Below are 20814 nucleotides of genomic sequence, written 5' to 3'. Positions count from 1 at the left end.
TAGACACTGAATCCAGTCGAATCATCAGTTTTTGAACCATCTGTGAAGAACTGTCTGTTCCCGCTAACATGCCCGAACTTACTTGCAAAAATTTGTGGAATACACATAGAACGAAAAGATTCTGGTATTCCATGGACCTCATCCTTCATAGAGAGATCAAAATCCACAAAGGAGCTGTCGAAGTCTGAGAAGTGGTCACGATTGGTGTTAACCGAAGATGGGCTTACCTCCAGCGTCATGTACCAATAGAGCACACTCATAATGCGAATTTAAGGATTCTGTTCGAGCAGCTTTTCGAAGTTTTTTTATTACCATTGAATTAACAACCTCGCATCGGATGAGGAACCGGAACGACAACTCCGCAAAGCGGTCTGTCAGAGGCTGTACTCCAGCAAGTACCTCTTAACTCATTGTGTGAGTTGAGCTCATGCAACCTAACGCGATCTGAACGCAACGGTACTGAACCCGTTGAAGCTTCAGCATGTGTGTTTTCGCCGCGGATTGAAGACAAAAACTACTGTATTCTAAAACCGACAGAATGGTTGTTTGGTACAGCCTGATCAAATCTTCCGGGTGCGCTCCCCACCATATTCCGGTAATAGTTCGCATTTGGACATTCTGTGAAATAAAGACTGGACTCGAAAAAAATGAGACACAAAGAATAATGTATAACTTTTGATTGCGTGCACAAAAATAGCTGATTTTTTGAATAACTACATTATGTGTAGCTAATACCATAAAAATTTCATCAAAATCGGTTAAGTGTTGGCGGAGATATCGTCGAAACAAGAGACTTACTATTTCAGAATCTTGGGCCAAACAAACGCTTTTAAAAATATCACATTTTTTACCTAAAACTGTAGAGCCAAAAATACTAAACCGATTTCAATGAAATTTTTTCTGTACAAAAAGTATGTATGTAGATGTATTGTGTCAAAATTTCATTCAATTTGATTTGACCTTTAAAAAGTTATAGCCATATATGTAGCACTATGTCACAATAAGAAAATGTGGTTTTTGGTATAGTGACATTCAAACTGCTCTAACTTTTAAAATGTTCAATCAAAATGGCTGAAATTTTCACTGAGAACAGATTAACACAACGATTTAATCTGTTTAAAAAAAATCGGGACAGTGTTGCCAATACTACAGTCAAAATAATGCACACTGATTTTAAAATGTTAAAAAGTGCCCAAAATTTGAAAACCCCGTTTTTTTGTTTGAATTGTTAAAAAAAAGTACTGAACCGATTATAATGAAATTTTCATCACTTATTATGACTTACTTGAAGAACTTACATTCAAATTTTCAGACGTTTTGATGAGCTAACAACCTAGTTATAGCCTAAACAATTTTTAAAATGGAAGCCCAAAATTTCCAAAATCACATTTATTGTATCGACAATATTTGCGCCAATATGAAATGTTTAGGGCATTAACTACACATAAGAATAGCATGTTATGTGTTATGTGCATGTTATGTGTTAAAACATCAGCTATTCCTGTGAACGCAATCAAAACAATGATTTGGCGGGGATCCCCCTATGATCCGAGGTTGCTTGGCAACGAGGCACGTTATACTGATTCTCGGCATTTATTAGCTGAGATTTCATGAAAACATTTAACTGATTACTCGGCTGTGCAAATCTCGGCATATGTAAACCGAGATTCGGCATTATAAATTAAGTGTGTAAGTGTGGAATGATCTATAATATTACCATATGATCATAATTTCGACTGAAAAACAGCATGTCGTTGTTAGTTACAGATTATTCTATACATGTAATTTCGGACCTGATTAGGTCAACCGGTCATCCGGTGACCTCGGAACAGGTTCTGGTGACCTTGGAATTTCCGATAGAAATGACCATTTTTCGAATCTAAAATAATTCCATCATGCGACACCTCAAATAACGCGGAATGCCGTGCGTAATCCAGTAAAACAAAGAAAAATAATTTTGATTGATTCTGGTCAGCCGGTGACCTAGGAACAGGTACTGGGAACGCTGGAATCTCCTATAGAAATGGCCATTTTTTGGATCTAAAAGAATCCCATCATGCGACACCTCAAAGAAAAATGATTTTGATCTGTTCTGGTCACCCGGTGACCTCGGAACAGATTCTGAGGACCTTGGAATCTCCGGTAGAAATGACCATTTTTCGATTCTAAAAGAATCCCATCATGCGACACTCCTTTTTTTTGCAGAATGCCGCGCGTAATCCAATAAATCAAAGAAAAATGATTTTGATCGATTCTGGTCACCCGGAACAGGTTCTGGGGACCTTGGAATCTCCGGTAGAAAAGCCATTTTTTTTATTCTAAAAAAATCCCATCATGCGACAACTCAAATTTCGAAAAATGCCGCGCGTAATTCAGTAAAACAAAGAAACATAATTTTGATCGACTATGGTCACCCGGTGACCTCGGCACAGGTTCTGGGGACCTTGGAATCTCCTATAGGAATGACATTTTTTCGATTCTAAGAGAATCCCATCTGGATGAATTTCTGGAGGGATTGCTGAGGCATTTCTGAAGATGTTAATGGATGAATCCATGGAGGTATTCCTGAAGATATTCATGGAGAAATTCCTGGAAGAATGCCTAGAGGAGTTTCTCAAGAAATTCCAAATGAATTTCCTGGAAGAGTTCCGGGAAACTTTTTTGGGGTTTTCTGAAGTAATCTGTAGACGAAATCGTGCAGGAATTTTGGCGAAAATCCCTATAGGATTTTCTGGAGAATAATCTGAAGATATTCCTAGAAGTATTTCTAGAAGAATTCCAGAAAGATTTTTATGAGGAATTTTTGGAGGGATTCCTTGAGCAATTTCTGGAGGAATCACTGGAGAAATTTCTGTAGGCATTTTTTGAGGAATTTCTGGAGGTTTGAAGTTTCCTTGAGGAACTCCTTGAGGAACTTCTTGAGGAATTTCTGAATGAATTCCTGGAAGAATTTATGTGGGATTTTTTTAAGGAATTTCTGGAAAAATTCATGGATGAATCAACGGAAGAATTCCTGAAGAAATTCCTGGAGTTATTCCTAGAGGAATCCATGAAGGAATCTCTGATAGAATTCCTGGAGGTCAGTTCTATCGCAGCAGCCGTCGGATACGGTCGCCAGCAAATGTGCGCTTTGCAATTCGATTTGTTTTTGCCATCCAGCTGAGTAGGCAAACGGTACTTGCTTTGTCTCCCGGTCGTTCACCGTCCGTCGCGTCGTTCATCAGTGCTTCTGCGGTGCAATCGAAATGTGCAAGATAATTAATACCGCACAATTTCGCTTCCCCCCGGGTAGTCCTCGACCGTCATGGGAGGAAATAGCGATTTTTCTAAAATCGTTAGATATGGATTTGATGCTAATTCAAACTGTGTATAAAACAGCAAAGGACCGTTCGCTTTTCATAAAGTTCTCGTCTATGGAAGCGATGAGGGAATGCTTGAGGAACAACGCGGACCCTAAGAAGTTTGTATATACACACGGATTGACAATAGAAGTGCGTATGTGCATCGCTGGAGCTAACGTACATTATGTGCGAATCTTTGATTTGCCGCCGGAGCTGAGCGATGACTGCTTGTCGTCGGAATTGGAAAAGTTCGGTAAAGTTGAACAAGTAGTTCACGAAAAATTCCCCCCAGACACGGGACTTGGACATATTTGCAATGGCGTGCGTGGCGTGTATATTGATGTGGAGAGTAACATACCACCAGCGATTGATGTCGGAAACTGGAAGGGACGAGTATTTTACCATGGACTGAAGGATGTGTGTTTCCTATGTCGAGCGGTAGGTCACCGCAAGGATTCCTGCCCTCAACGGGAAACCCGGAAACAGCTAAGGAAACAACAACAGAAGCACCAGGAACCTCGTTCGTATGCTGCTGTTGTTTCAGAGGAAGGCACGGTGGCCTCAAATCGGAAAACATCGGAGGTCGAAATAATTGAAGTTCTGGAAGACGCGGATCAGCTGGGGGAAGGAGGAGAAGAGTGCGTTCTGGGGGAAGAAATGGAACAGCCCGTCGTTTGCGAATCCGAAGCAGGCTCTGAAGACGAATGGCGCCCGATGACCCAGATGGAGAAATTGGAGGAAGTGGCGAAGGCAATAAAGGGAGTGATGGGAAACCCGACTGCCGATCAACGCAGGGCTCAATTTGCCGCATCTGGGTCGAGCTCAGGATCCGGCCCTCGCGTGAAGAAGAAATGCGCGCGCAGAACTTTTTATTAGTTTTCGAATTGATTTTAGAATAAGAAATTGATTAAAAAGAATATCGGCTCCGTAAAGTTTTTTGTTAAACACATGAGCCCTAAATAAACGATTTGGAAAAAAAAAAGAATTCCTGGAAGAGTTCCGGAAGAAATTCCTGTAGGAATTTTGGAGGAATCCGTGGAGGAATACCTGGAAGAATCCCTCCTAGAGGATATTTTGGAGGCACTCAGGAAGAAATTCCTAGAGGATTTTCTGGTGGAATCCTTGATGAAATTCCTGGAGCAATCCCTGGAGGATGGATCATAGAATCTATATCCACTTACGGGAATTTCTTAAAATGTACCCAAAGAGTTTTTCCAGCATTTCCATGGGAATGTATCCATTATAGCTCTGGAAATCACTGCATAAACACCTCGAAAATTCCCTCCAGGACTTCTACTTCAGGAGTTCACCAAGAAGTTCTCCAGCAATAATGCATGCTTCTCTTTATGATTTCCATGAGATTTTTCCGAATATTACTAAGGCAGCATCCATTTATTAGGTAACGCTAAAATCGACATTTTTTGACCCCCCCCTCCCCCCACCGTAACGCTTTTTTGTAGGAAAACCTGAAAATTTTTGTATGGGCCGTAACGCTCGGCCGGACTCCCCCCCTCCCCCTAGAGCGTTACGTAATTTGTGGATGGCGCCTAAAGGACTCACTCGGGCATATTTGCACGAGTTCAAAAATCAATGGGAATTCCTCCAGACTCGGAAATTCATCATGATGTTCTACGAGAATACCTCTACGAATTCCTAGGGAATTCCTCCAGGACTTCCCATGAAATCCTTCACGAGTTTCCTGGGAGTTTCTCGATTATTTTTTCAAACGCTATTCTGGAATTCCTCCAGGAGTTTCTCAGAAATTCCCCTGACAACCTTTCAAAAAGTCCTGCGGAAGTGTCCCGGGAAATCCTCCGGGAGTTCCCAGAGGATTCCACAAGAGTTCCCCGAGGATTCCTCGGAAGTCCCCTAAGGATTTCTCCAGGAGTTCCCTGGAAACTCCTTCAGGTAACTTTTCCAAGAGTGTCTCCTGGAATTTCTCTTAGGATTCCTACAACATTCCTCCAGAAATTCCTCCAGGAATACCCCCAGAAATAACTGCTGATTCATCTAGGAATTTATCAAGGTATTCCTTCAGAAATTCCTCCCGAAATTCCTCCAGCAATTCTTCCATGGTTCTTCGGGGTTCAGCCAGGAATTCCATATAAGGATTTCGCCTACAATTCCTCATGGGATTCGGTTTGGAGTTCCTCCATGAATTGTCCAAGGAACTCCACCACGAATTCTTACACGAATGTCTCCAGGATTCAACCAAGAATTCATCCAGGAATCCTTCCTGGAGTTTCTCCAGGGATTCTTTCAAGAAATCCTGCAGGGACTCATCCTGGAATCTCGCCAGGAAATCTTACGGGGCTTCTACCAGGAATTCCTTCTAGGATTCCTTCAGCAATTCCTCAGGGGTTTGCTCCAAGTATTCCAGGGAATCCTCCAGGAATTGCTCCACTGATTTCCCTAGGAATTACTCCAGGGATTCCTCCAGCAATTTTGCAACGGATACAACCAGAAATTTCTTTAAAAACCCAAATTAATCCACCTAGAGGTGATAGTGCCTTTCTCGTCGTATACAGGGTGCGTGCGATATTTTTGCACTAAAACATATCGTAATCATAAGTGGTCCTAATATCGATAACCTTTTTTGAACGATCCTGAGAACCGCTGCAAGTCCGTTTTAGTGTTGTTCTCTATATTTTGGTCAACAATTGTGTTATTTTAGGTAAAACTAGAATATTTTTTGTACGACGAGCTCCAATGGTATCATCGTTATGTGTGCCGTTCAAAAAATATCCCTTAAATTTGAAAAAGAGGTTTCTAGGAAGACGAAAATGCGAACAACTTGAGTACAACTATACGGAGCAGCTGCATATTATCTGCATTTTCTCAGCTGTCAAGAACGCTATGAAGCTGATTTTTTCAGTGTAGTTGGGGGATTCCACAGGCTTGTTACCTACAAAAAACTACATCGCTGGAATGGAAGATAGCGGAGAAATATCTGGAAGAAGTCGGAAATTCTAATTTGAGCAATGGTATTCTACTAGGGCTGCTCAAACATTTATGAGAAAATTTAAAACTAAAATATCCTAAGTCTTACCACCTTAATTTGCTGTTTTGGACTCCCATAAGATATAGCACAAATTTGAGCTGAATTGATAAGGTCTAAGGTATCGCTCGATTAGTCTGAAGTTTATATGGTAAAACTGGTACAAATATGTGCAGGAATGGCATAGTTTTAGTTTTCTGCCACTAGATGGCACTGGAAGCGTTCAATAACTCTTATTTTTAGTATTATTATAGGGAATGCTATGCGGAACATCTTTGTTGAAGACCGCTAAGTGATCCGATGCTTGCTAAAAAAGAAGTTGTACCCTAGACTTAGTGTATCGAAAAAACAAATAGTTTTTATTGATGCTATTCGATAATGAGTTAAAATCACCACGTCAAAATTATTTAAATTATAATTTTTGAAGCATATCTGTATCATTACGTCTCGTGTATCATTATCGGGCTTTTACACATTACATTTTACTGATTTCGTCTTATTTACACAACAAATAGTAGAAACCGAAATGTTATTGGGCGCGCTAGTATAAAACATAGGATCTGAAAATATTTTCTCATACCACCACGTTTTTGATTATTAATGGTTTTATATTTTTCACAGTTCACTAGAAATATGGTGCATTTGATGATGTGGGATTTATATTTTTATTGCAACCCTTTGATGAAATATTCCTGTTTGAAGGTTAGTGCAAAATTACCGCACGCACCCTGTATGTTCTCACGATCTTTCCGTCGACGTAAGTCAAAGTGTTCCTGAATCCTGATATTTTATAAGAAAAGTAAGCATTTTATCAAAGCCATCATTGAATTGACTTAAAACTTATTGATGGCACATAGGGTATCGCGCCACTTGGGCGGTGGCTTTTATATTCGTCTGTTTTCCACTATAACTCAGTCAATTTTGAACCAATTGACTTGAAATGTTGTACACGGGTAGATACTATACCTATCTCACAGCATTCCAAAAATTGTGTCAATTGGTTAAAATTTGACTGAGTTATAGCGCAAAACAGACGAAAATAGAAGCCACCACCCAAGTGGCGCGATTCCCTATTCCGACGTTGTGTTCAACGTATAAGCAGAGCTGAATAATATCAGATTTCTAAGTTGACTGCTTGAGTACCTTCACTAACATTGGGAGCTGATCAATATCAAGACGATACTAACAAGCTAAGATATAACTTTTGACACAATCACAGATCACTTTGCGGTCTTCGATCAAGTTTCTTTCTGCACATTCTAGGTTATATTTCATTGACCGTTGAAAACAAGAACGTAGTGAGTATAGTGAGACGTCTGTTTGTATGTGGGTTTAATATGTCAAGATTTTGTTCTCTTACACATATTTATCGCTTGCATTGATTTTATTTACTTTTGTAGTTCCGGCGAAGCATCAAACGCTGGTTTGCAACCCTAGCGGTAGTCTCTAATGTGGTATGAGCCTATTGTCTAGTTAATCGTTCCTCAGGTTATTAAAAAGCCTTGATGTGGTGTGTTGCATGGTACATTTGGTTACTTTCCGGAACAGGTTCCGAAGCACCACTGGGTCTTCCAAATATAGTCTGAGGCAATATCACTGCTAACGTACATTAGGTTACCTAAAAAAACACGATTTGATTTATCTTATGCATGGGTACAGATCACTTTTACATTTGACCACTTCCAGTGGGACACCCAGAACTAGTTTCGGGACACTACCGGTTGTCTAAAATATGGTCTGAGGCTATGTTCTTACGAATCGATCATCGTGTTATCGAAAAAAGGTCTCCAGTTGGCCTAGTGGTTAAGGCTATGAATCGCCAATCTGGAAACAGCGGGTTTGATTTCCGTTCCGGTCGGGAACATTTTCTCGACTTCCTGGGCATAGTGTATCATTGTACTTGCCTCACAATAGATTCATGCAATCAGGCAAAGAAAACCCTTCAATTAATAACTGTGTAAGTGCACAAAGAACACTAAGTTGAAGAGAGACAGGCCAAGTTCCAATGCGAACGTCGATCCATAAAGAAGCAGCAGTTATCAAAAAAAAGCTGCTATTTGATGTGCTGTCAAACCCCGCGTATTCATCACTCTTTAATACGACACTTTTTAATTTGTATCCCGCTTATTCGAAATTTGTTGAACTAAAAAATGATCAAATGTCACAGTGTAATACACTGTAAATACGAATGATACGATATTGTGATGCTACTCACAACCGAAGCTGCTACCTCCGAAAGTTCTAATTTGGTGCTTTCCGGCACCTGATCCGTTTGGTGATCAACCGCAGTGAACCTCGGAAGCCAACTCGTAAAATGAACAAGCTATCAGTTCTTACCACCACAATATCTGTAAGATTTGTGTTCAAAAACAAATCATACAATCTAAACAAAACTAAAATAGAGTTAGTTTATCGAATTAAAAGTTTATCCAGGTAATTTGACGGAAATCATTGTCGAATTAGCGTGGTTCTATGGTACGACACGCATGGGTATGGTCCAATTTCACATTTACCACATACCGATTGTCCCTGATGTGGTCCTAGACTATAGTTTCATGCAAATTATCAATCAGTTTTTCTAAAAAGTCGCAAATTGGTGTAATGCATGTATGGGTTTGGTTTATTTGTGCATTTCGCCAGTTCCGGCGAAGCACTCGAATCTGGTTCCAGAACATTACTAATCTGAGACTATTTTCTTGCTGACCGTTCTTCGCGTTGTCGAAGAAGCCGTTATTTAATGTGCTGCGTGTATGCGTTTGGTTCTTTTCTACATTTGATCACTTCCATCGGGGCACCTGGAACCGGTTTCGGCATACTATTGATTACCTAAAAAGTCATTTAATGTGTAGAATTTATGGGTTTGGTTCTCCTTTACATTTGACCACTTCCGATGGGGCAACTGTAATCGGTTGCGGAACACTACCGGTTGTCCCCAATATGGCCGGAACCTTTTTTTGCCAAACCAAGAGGCCAAAAAATCCGCGAATTGATGTGTCGCTTGCACGGGTTTGGTTACCTTTTATAGTTGGCCATTTCCAGTGGGACACCTGGAACCGGTTCCGGATCACAACCGATACAGATATGTTCTGAAAATATTTTCCTGCCCACTGTTCATCAGGATATCAAAAAAGCCATTATTTGATATATCGCTTGCATGGGTTTAATTAACTTTTATACATTTCCATCTCCGGCGGAACATCTGGAACCGGTTCCGATATGGTCTGAGAATGCTTTCCTGCTTACTGTTCATCAGGTTATCGAAAAAGCTGCGGTTTGATATGTCGCATGCATGGTTTTAGTTCAATTTTATATTTGGCCACTTCCGACGGGATACCCGGAACCGGTTCCGGTACACAACCGGTTCATATATGGTCTGAGACTATTATCCTGCTTACTGTTCATCAGGATATCGAAAAAGCCACTATTTGATATGTCGCATGCATTGTTTTAGTTAACTTTTATACTTGGTCACTTCCGGCGGGACATTTGCAACCGGTTCCGGAACACTACCGGTTCCTATATGGTCTGAGAATGTTTTCCTGCTTACTGTTCATCATGTTATCGAAAAAGCCGCGGTTTGATATGTCGCATGCATTGGTTTGATTCACTTTTATGTTTGGTCACTTCCGGCGGGACACCCGGAACCGGTTCCGGGACACAACCGGTTCAGATATGGTCTGAGACTATTTTTATGCTTTCCATTCATCAAGTTATCGAAAATGCCGTAGTTTGATGTGCCGCATGGATGGGTTTCTAGCGTTTTCATATCTGGCCCCTTCCTGGGGTACCGGTCCGGAACACCTAAATGGCCATAACTCCGGAGCGGCTGGACCTATCTGAACCATTTTCAATAGGAAACAATGGGACCAGATTCCGCGTCGAATGAACCGTCGGTCATTGAAATCGGTTGAGGTTTACTGCCAAAAAGTGATGTGAGTTTTTTTGTACACATACACACATACACACATACACACACACACATACACACACACAGACATCACCTCAATTCGTCGAGCTGAGTCGATTGGTATATAAGACTTGACCCCTCCGGAGGCTCTATCAAATTTTCGTTTTTGGAGTGAACATATAGCCTTTCGGTACACCTTGGTGCACGAGAAAGGCAAAAAATATTCAGAAATTCCTTCAGAGACATCTCTAGAAATTCATCATGGGATTTCGAGACTTCTGCTTGGAATTCTTCATTAAACTCCTTCAGAAATTCCTCAACTTATTCCCCCAAAGATTCCTCCTTAAATTCTTCCCGTATCAGCTCCTAGACATTCTCTAGAGATTCCTCCGAGGCTTTCTTCAGAACTCCTTAATGAATTTCCCCTCGAAATCCTCCAGGGATTCCTTCAGGAGTTACTCATGGAATATTTCCAGGAATTATTTCAGGAAATCTTCCAGGAATTACTCTAGGAAATCCTACAGGAATTTCTCCAAGATTACTCCAGGAATTATTCCGAGAAAAACTTAAGGAATTCATTCCGGAATAATTCCAGAGAATCCTCTAGGAATTACATAAGCAATTCTTCCAGAAATTACTTTTTGGACTCTTCCAGGAAATACTCAAGGAAATTCTCCAGGAATCCCTCCAGCAATTCCTCCTGAAAATAAAAAAAAGAAATTTCACCTTGGAATTCCTCTTAGAGGTCCCCCAAGCAATTCTTTAAAAGTTCCTTTATGATTTTTTCTAGAAAGTACTCCAGGAATTTCTCCAGAATTTTTTTCAATAAACTTTCGAATAAATGGAAGTATTCTTGGAGAAATCCCTAAAAGAATTCTCGAAGGAATTCCTGGAGAAATTGCTGGTGAAATTCTTGGTTGAATTCTTGGAATTAGTCTTGGGGGTATTTCTGAAGAATTCTCGGAAGGGAATTCTGGAAGGTATTGTTGAAGGAATTCTTGGCGGATATCTTCCTGGAGGTATTCTTGGAGGATTCCGGCGGGGAATCCTGTAGGCATTCCTGGAGGATTTTCTGGAATTTTTTTTCGAAAAAAAAATTAGAAAATATCCCCGGAGGAATTCTGGGAGCAATCTCGAGATAAATTCTTGGAGTAATTACTAGAGTAATTTTTGAGAATTTTCTAGATAAATTTATAAAGGAATTCCCAAACAAACTTTTAAATAATTCCCAGAGGATTTTTTGTAGTAAGGCCAGGAATAGTTTCTGGAGGATTTCCCGGTGGAACCTGGAGGAAGTTTTAATGGTATTCCTGGAGAAATTTCTTGAGAAATTTGTGGAGAAACCCCTTCAGGTACCTATTATCGAAGCAATTCCAATAGGTGTTCCTGCAGGAATCCCTGGAGCATTTTTAAAAGAAATGTGTGGAGGAATTTCTATAGAAATTCCTTTAGGAATTTATGGAGTAATTCCTGGAGGAATTCCTGAAGTAATTCCTGTAGTCAATGCTAAAGAAATTCTTCAATTAATTTCTGATGTAATACCAGAAGGAATTCCTCTAGAAATTTTCTGGAGGAAGTAATTGTATTAGTAGTTTTGCATAAGGATTGATGTTTACTTTCTTAAGCAGACAAACCGAAGTTCTGTTTCCGCCTTAATACCCAATTAGAAAAATCCTTGCTACGCCCATGCCTACATCTTAGCGTGGGAGTTTATTCCTTGGCATTCCGGAGTGTACCGATGAAAATGAAATGGAAATATTCCTCACAGGCATTCACCCCACTATACTAGTGGGAGCCGTAGAACTTCTAGTTGGACAAATCTTGTCATCGTATACTTAGCCAGCAGTAGCTAGCAGGGGTCAGTCCAAGTGCAAACCCGATGGTCTCATTGCGAGCTTTTTTTTTATTTATTTTCAGTTTGTTCCTGCTCCCATCTTTGTGCGGGCTGTGCAGTTGCAACCCGGTTTTCAGTTCCTGCTAGTTGTAGCCAGTAAGCAGGATCCGGATATTTTCCCACTTATTTCGATGTTGGAGGAGTCCCGCTTCGATATTGAGTTCCGGGCTGCAGGGGGGGCGTGTAGTTGTCTGTGCTCTTTTGCTCTGCTACAACTATTCCGTCGCATTTGCAACATCCAGCGCCCAGCGGTAGCGACCCAACCAACCGAACATGGAGATGACAAGGAGGACAACACCCACACCTTCCCTGGGGGGTTACACGGTCTGGGGCGGGACACGGAACGGATGGTTGGTGTTTATGCAAACACGTAAATGCAATCTTTTTTAAATGAATTTTAAATTGCAGATAAAATGTGAATAACGTTTAGTTGACGGGGACGGAGCGGGGAGTGACTCGAGGTGGCGAAAACAGCGAGTGGACGGCTGGCTGGATGTTTTACCGCCACACAGTGCACTGCTAGGTAGGTACTGGTAATGATGTCCGGTCGATGAAGGTTTATGGGGTTGATCAAGTTTCAAGATGCAATTTGTCGAGAAGAATCATGAAAAAAGCAAAAGCGATAGTGAAAATTGAATCCACCTTCTTATAAAATACAGCTAGGGCAAAATGGAGTTTCAGGGAAAATCATTTACTGCCGTTCTTCTGACAATTTTGGTACATTTTGGGTTATTATTCATCAAACCATTGATAGTTCACTATGTTTTCTTCCATAGATGCTAGATTAGCACTAGATCTTGCTTCCCAAAAAAGCAGACAAACCACATTGTTATTATTTTACCAGATATATACCAGAACTCGTCGAAATTTGGAATGGTGCTTACGTCACTTTGCAGAATTACGGCAGTTTATAAGTTTTTTTTTTCTGGGATTTCTTGATGGATTCCTCAAAGTTGTTTTTTTTTTTCTAGAAATTCTCTAGGAATTTCATCAGAGGTTTTTCCAAAAAGTCCTTCGGGGTTTTTTTCTGGAACTCCTTGAGGGATTTCTCCAGAAGTTACTTCAGTAATATGTCTAAAAATTTGTTCAAATTATCTTTCACAGATTTTTCTTTGATATTTTTGAGAAGTAGTCCCGGAAATTTCTTAGGGAATTTCTTAGGAAATGCTCAAAGGAATTTCGCCAAGAGTTTTTTTTTATTCCTCCATGAGTTTTTCCTAGAGATCCTTAGGGGATTTTCCCTGGAGTTCCTTTTGTGAATCTTCTAGGAGTTGCTTCAGGAATATTTGCGGGAGTTCATTTGGCCCACCAGGGTGCGAGGCCGCCATTTTTAAGAATCCAACATCTTGTATGTAAACATTTGTGTATCCACAAAGGATTCCATTGTGGATACACGATAGATGTTGGCTCCTATCTGATGCATTAGGTGGGATTAGTGTTGCCACATACGTGATTTGGCCATTCTTCCTGAAGTTCCTTAATTGCTTAAGAAGCTCCTTCGGGGATTCTTCCAGGAGATCCTTCAATAATAAAATATCAGACATACTGCGAGGATTTTTACAAAAAATTGTTCCGGTTTTTCTTCAGAAATTTATTCAAGGATAACCGCACAAATCCCTCCTGCAATTTCTCTACGGATTCTTCAGGGATTTCTTTAACTCTTTCTTATTCAGATATTTCACTCGCTGTTTCTCAGAAATGTCTCAAAAGATTAATTAAGGAAATCTTGCATGAACGGCTTCATATACATATTATTCCATGATTCTTTTCAAAAAAATATTAAGAAATTTCCTTCACAAACTCTTTGAGATATTCCCCCAGAAAAGTATCGAAGGATTCATCAAATAACCATGCACGTACATATATCTCCAGAAGTTCATCCAAAAATCCTACACGTATTTCTTTATTTCCGTGGAATCCTAACGATATTGATCCATGAATGACTTTCGGAATGTTTTCCACGGTTTTCTTTTGAAAGTTCTTCAAAACATCTTCCATGGATGGTTCACAATTTCTTCTAAAATTTCCTTCGTATTTTTCGTTGGAGGATCTTCCAGAAATATCCCTTAAATTTTCCCTGAGAAAGCTTCTGTGGGGTCCTCAAAAGTTCCCCAATAGTTTTTTTCAGAAACCCGTACGAGAATTCATTAATAAAATCATACCCGGGGGTACCGTTAGAAATTTCTCCAACGATTTTTTTTTTAACAAATCTTCGAGAGAATTTTTATAGAAATTTTCTGGGGATTCCTTCAAAAATTCCTGATGAGATTCCTCTATACATTCCTCTATACATTCCAAGGAAATATTCATTGGATTTCTTTCAGAACTAATCCTTAAATTTGTAAGGAAACTACTCAAGGAATTTGGTTTAACAATCTGCTAAGGTTTCTTCCAAAAACTCCTCAGGCGTTTTTATTTTATAAATTCTCCAGGGATTTTTCAAGATTTCTTTTGGTAAATTTTAATGGGTTCCTTCTGAAATTCCGCTAGGAATTACTTTAGAGATTGGTAGTAAAAAAAAAATCATCAGAAATTTTTCCAGGTTCTTTCATAAATTCTATTATTGATCCCTTCAGTAAATTTTCCAGAGATTCCTTCAGAAATTTGTTCAGATTCTTCATGAAGTCCGCGAGAGATGTGTGCTGAAATGGCTATATCGATTGAAAATTCATATATGAATGCGTTCACCAGTTTCTTCAGAGATTCGTCCAAAAAATACTGCATGTATCGCTCTAAAGATTTCTGCAGGAGTTCATACAGAGATTCCGTTAAGATTTTTCTCCAGGTATTTCAAGAAATTTCTTCACGTATTTCTTTAGAAATTTTTGCGGCATTTCCTCCAAGTATAACTTCAATAATCTCTCCAAGGATTCTTTGATATATTTATTTAAACATCTACGGAATTCCCTTCAGAAATATCTAGTTTTTTTTCTATTGATCTTTTTTTATTGATCTTTTCAGAAATTCGCACACAGATCTCTCCAGGGATACTTAGCTTAGCTTAGCTTAGACTGACTGCACACATCTTTGGTTGCTATTCCGTGATTGACCCGAACCAATGATAGTTGCACAATGAATCAACTGAATAATTGACTGGGAGTGGTCAATATTCTCACTGTGCACGCTTCAGAGACTCTCTTTAACGGTACAATAACGGCGCCGGCCACGTCCTTGCAGTCAGGTGGGAAGAGGGAAGGAATATTAGTAACAACCTTTGTTAAGTGAAGGCCCGCGTTTACCGCTGCGACTCCACCAAAGGCTGCAGGAAGGAGTGTTTGTTAGTAGGAAAGGTATCGTTGGGTCTGGATTCACTTTGATAAGTAATATGACATTCGTGTCATGCTGGTTGCCGCGCTATTGTTAGCTTTACGCGGAAAGCAAACAATCGACCACCCGCATCAGGTGGTCGCTTAATATTTACTGCAAACGACGCGACAAAATATGCAATCTAACACGCTATTATTCGCTTCACTCGGAAAGCAAACAATCGATCACCCACATCAGGTGGTCACTTAATATTTCGAATCGAACCGCGGAAGCTAGTCGCCAATATTTAACTGTAAATGACACGACCGAACATGCAAGCTGACGCACTATTGTTCACTTCATATGAGAAGCAAACAACTGATCACCCACGTCAGGTGATCGTTCAGTGTTGCTACAAAAGACGCGACACAACGAAATGCTCATTTCCGAATAGGGAAAAAGAAAAATCGAACGACCGAAGCAAAAGCGCGCGACACCGGCACCCGGACGAAATCCCATCACACTCCACAGATCTCTCCAGGGATACTTTCAGAAAAACCTTCAATAATTTTATTATTGGATTGCTCCAGGAATTTCCCTGTAAATTAATCAAATTTTTTTTTCTAGGAATTTCTTTTTCAAGAATTTCTTCAAATGTTCCTCTTGAGATTCCTTCGAAAGCACCTTCTAAGATTTACACAGATGATATCTACTGAAAATTTCTTCACAGAATTGTACAGACATTTCTGCTGGGATTTCTTTTTAAAATTCCTTTGAGGAGATATTTTTATCTCCAGAGACTTTATCAGAATTTTTCAGTATTTCGTCCAGAAATCCCAACAAGGGATTTCTTCAAAAATAATTCCATAGAGTTTTTCAGATTGCTGGTTTAATGGCTAGGATAACTACTAGGAGAATACTCCAAGAAACACCGATAGAAGCCCCCTTAATTGTCAGAAAAAATAATCATGAGATGACTTCTGGAGAAACTCTGCAAGAAATTCCAAGGAAAAATGCGAAATTTTTGGAGGGATCTGCAGATACATTTCTTAAGGAATCTCTTTAAAAAAAAAGTCTGCATAAATCGCAGACAAAGCCTGGAGCTCTTGAAAAAGTCCCTCAATAAACGTCTGGGGGATTTCTTCCTTCAGAAAAGTGAAAGAATCCTTGAAAGAGCTCGAGGAGATTCATCTGAAGGAATTCTTATAAAAGTTTCATATAAAATGTTTGAATAGATTTTTATACTGAAGTCCCAAAATTATTACCTGGATAAATTTCTGCAAGCAATCCCACAGAAATAATCATAACCCTGGAGGAATTCTCTGGAGAACCATTCAATAATTTTTTTTAAAGGAATTGTTCGGAATTCAGTTCGGAAGAACTGGATAACCCTCTGCTGGTACTCATGGACAAATGTATTGAAAAAAAATCCTATCAGACTTGAAGATCGTGCAATGCTTCATCAAATTCGTACCGGAAGTAACTATGTACACCTATGTACACCTATGCGTCCGTGGTGGTGGAATTTGGAACTATGCTATTCATGACCTAGAAGTATTCGTAGTCCTGAACAACTTTGCCGAAGATCGCAACTTCCAACCTGGCTTCGATCTCGTGACATATTTATTTCTCTAAAGTTATTCTATCTGGCTTTAATCTCGTGCTATATCCCAACAAAATCGTATCGAAAGAAGCTATGTACACGTATGTACTCGTTGTCCTGAACACCTTTCCTGAAGATCGTACCTTCCTGTCTGGCTTCAGTCTTGTGATATATATCACCAAAGTCGTACCAGAGGTGAACATGTACACTAGCACCACGTGGTGGTGAAATTCCGAAACAAGTTTTTCATCACCTAGAAGTGCTCATAGCTCTGAACAACTTTGCCGAAGATTGTACCTTCCTATCTGGCTTCAATCTTGTGATATATCTCTCCAAAGTCGTACCGGAAGTGAACATGTACACTAGCACCACGTGGGGGTAAAATTTTGAACTATGTTCTTCATCACCTAGAAGTGCTCATGGTTCTGAACAACTTGGCCGAGGATTGCACCTCCCTGTCTGGCTTCAATCTCGTGCTATATCCCACCAAAGTCGTACCGGAAGTAACTATGTACACTAGCGCCACGTGGTTGTGCAATTCGGAACTATCCCAAGCAACACACATGTTATAATAGAGTTACGACAGCGCAAGTTTTGGTTGTATAGAAGTTTATTTTACGTAATTCTAACATTGTGTTGAAATAACGTGAAATAAACTTCTCCCAAGCAGCACACATGTTATAATAGAGTTACGACAGCGCAAGTTTTGGTTGTATAGAAGTTTATTTTACGTAATTCTAACATTGTGTTGAAATAACGTAAAATAAACTTCTATACAACCAAAACTTGCGCTGTCGTAACTTTTATATAACATGTGTGTTACTTGGGCTATACAACCAAAACTTGCGCTGTCGTAACTTTTATATAACATGTGTGTTACTTGGGATGCTCTTCATGGCGTAGAAGTGCTCGTAGTCCTGAACAACTTTGCCGAAGATCGCATTTTCCTATCTGGCTTCAATCTCGTGCTATATCCCACCACAGTCGTACCGGAAGTCACTATGTACACTAGCGCCACGTAGTGGTGAAACAGGGGATTTTTCGGCTTTCAGTCTGTTAAGCGATTGAAACGAAAATATCTTTCTTACGCCCGACGTTTCAATGGGCTATGCGGACTATGGGCTTTCTTACGTCGGGCGTAAGACAGATATTTTCGTTTCAATCGCTTAACAGACTGAAAGCCGAAAAATCCCCTGTGAATTCGAAGCAGTCGATAGCATCTACGTAGTGGTGAAATTCCGAACTATGCTCTTCATGACCTGGAAATACTCGTAGTCCTGAACAACCTTGCCGAAGATCGTACCTCCCTATCTGGCTTCAATCTCGTGCTATATCCCACCACAGTCGTGCCGGAAGTCACTATGTACACTAGCGCCACGTGGTGGGGAAATTCCGGACTATGAAATCCATCACCAGGAAGTGGTTATTGTTCTGACCAACTTTGCCGAAGACAGAATGTTGCTATCTTGTCGAGGTTCCGAAAGAACTCGCTACATAGACATGGTACTCACAACCAATCTGGGAACAAAACGGAACCGGAAGAAGTTAAAAATGTGGAACTAATGTTTTCGCCTGGTTCTCATCGGAAGCTGCATAAAAATCCAATCGGCTTTCACTACACCTCTCTAGGATAGTGCAGGATTCCGTTAACGCAAAAAGATTGAAATTTGGTTCACTAACTGCTGAGATATGGATGGGCAAAAAAATTAGCTCCACGGTTTTTTGCCTGTCGGTACTTTACGTTACAAAACCTCTGTTGGTATAAGCAGTGTTAATAAATATAGTAATAACTGAAAAAAAAAACGCAGAATAATTTCAGGCAATAATTTCTGAAAAAAAAAAATCAGAAATTCTTATGGAAACCCCTAGAGGAACTTATGAAAGCATCTCGCCATTTTTGTGAAAAATATTTCTTCTGGATTTGCATCTTTTGAAGAAACGTAACTCCTAGAGATTTCTAGAAGAATTTTCCAAGAAATAAAAAAAAACTCATGAAATCCTGGAATCCAATCCTAAATGGAGTTCCCTAAAGAATCCCTTAAGAATTCCCAGGTGGATGAGGAAACCCATAGACTAGTTTCAAAATGTTTTTTTTTTTTTGAGAAACTCCTGTGGAAGTCCCAATGAAAATTCCTGGTGAAATTCCTTAAAGAATATCTGGAGTCACTATAGAAATTCTCAAAGAAATGTATGGACAGCGATGAATTTTTGATGGATTTAAGTGAAATCATTCTAAAATTATTTTAAGAAATCAAGCGAAAATCTTCGTTATGTAAACATCGCAGAGTTTTTTTTATAAATCTTCAAGGAACCGAAAAAAAAAAAATCATGGCGATGTAGCTAGAGGTATTCTTATATAAATTTCTAGAAATTTTAAGAATAATTTGGAAACCTTGAGTAACCAGTTCTAATTTTACTCCTAAAGTAAAAGATTTCTCCAGAAGCTTTTTCAGAGATTTCTTGTGGATCAAATTCGGAAAATTTGCTAGAAGTTTCTTTAGAGGTTCTTTTTGGCCCAGAGACACGTTCTCCTCCATTTGAGAAATTAGTCCCACGATTTCATGTCACCTTTTATCTTCCAGAATTATATCTTCCTTCAAGAAAACCCAGCATTACTAGCACATCTCTAGCTCCCAAAGTTGCATCCTCCCTTTTTTCGGAGGGCCTCGGCTCGTTTCGGAAATGAAAACTTATTCCACACTGAACGCCTGGTCCGTCCGTGCTCTTCGTTTTCCCATCCATTTCCTCAAGGGAAACGATTTAAAAAGTGCAGAATTTTCCAAGCATTTCCCAATTCCGTCATTCGGTCGGCTGGACGCTGGCTGTTCTCAATTGGAAGCCGGCTGGAGGACGATGCGATGGGAGGAAATTGAAAATTCAGGCATGCAGAAACTGCCGCCCGAACACAAACATGAAATAAACTGGAGGAAACAGAAGGCGCGACGCGATGACGACGACGACGGTCCGGTACGTGAGTGAGTAAATCAATTTAGTTTAATTTTGATGAAACGTACCTGTACCTATAATGGAACGAATGACCGGGGAAGGGAAATGGTAGAATTGTGAAACCTTACGAAAGAGCGTTTACCATTTACATGGAGGAAGCTTTAGCGGATTGCATGACGGATTACGGCGAAAGATTTAAATTTCTATTTCAAAGGACGATGCTACAGAGAAGAAGTCCTGCTTGAACTCGTGTTAAAGATAATCCGTAATTTTGTGTTTTCCAGACAGGTGGAAGTGTACTCGACTGCAAGAAGCTACGAACGTTTTGTGTTCACTTGGCTGACTTTAAAGAAGTGCTGCTTGAGCAAAACCCGATATATCCCTGTTCCGAGCCTCCCCCATCCTGGTGCGACAATATCTTATTCCGGGTGATATATGTAATGCTGTATGTTTTTTGGGGCTATCAACCGGACATTCAGCATGAGCAGATTGTCAGCTCCCTTTCAAATGTGGTTGCCTTTTTTTCCGGTTGGTTGCCAGCTTGAAAGAATGGTTCCTTTTCTTTTTTTGGGTGGGAGGGAAGTAACATGACAAGGGTTTTCCAACTTCCGGGTGGGTGTTATTTAAGAGCCGGCCAAGTGTTGTGCTGCAGATAAATATGAGTCCTGGTGGTGGATGACCGAAGGAGAATTATCGTTTTGATCAGAGGAACCCACATGGATTTTCGGTTGAAAAATCATAGAAAGACGACCGAGGAGTAGGAAGAGGCTTAAGGACATTTCTCATATTGTGAGCAACATCAGGTTGTGAAGAGATGACTAATGTACTTAGGGGATCCAGGTATTCCATTCGAAATCCCGCCAAATAAAACAAACATTT

The sequence above is a fragment of the Aedes albopictus genome, chromosome 3, assembly GCF_035046485.1.
Source record: "Aedes albopictus strain Foshan chromosome 3, AalbF5, whole genome shotgun sequence".
NCBI classification, from domain to species: domain Eukaryota; kingdom Metazoa; phylum Arthropoda; class Insecta; order Diptera; family Culicidae; genus Aedes; species Aedes albopictus.
This window is presented reverse-complemented; position numbering follows the sequence as displayed.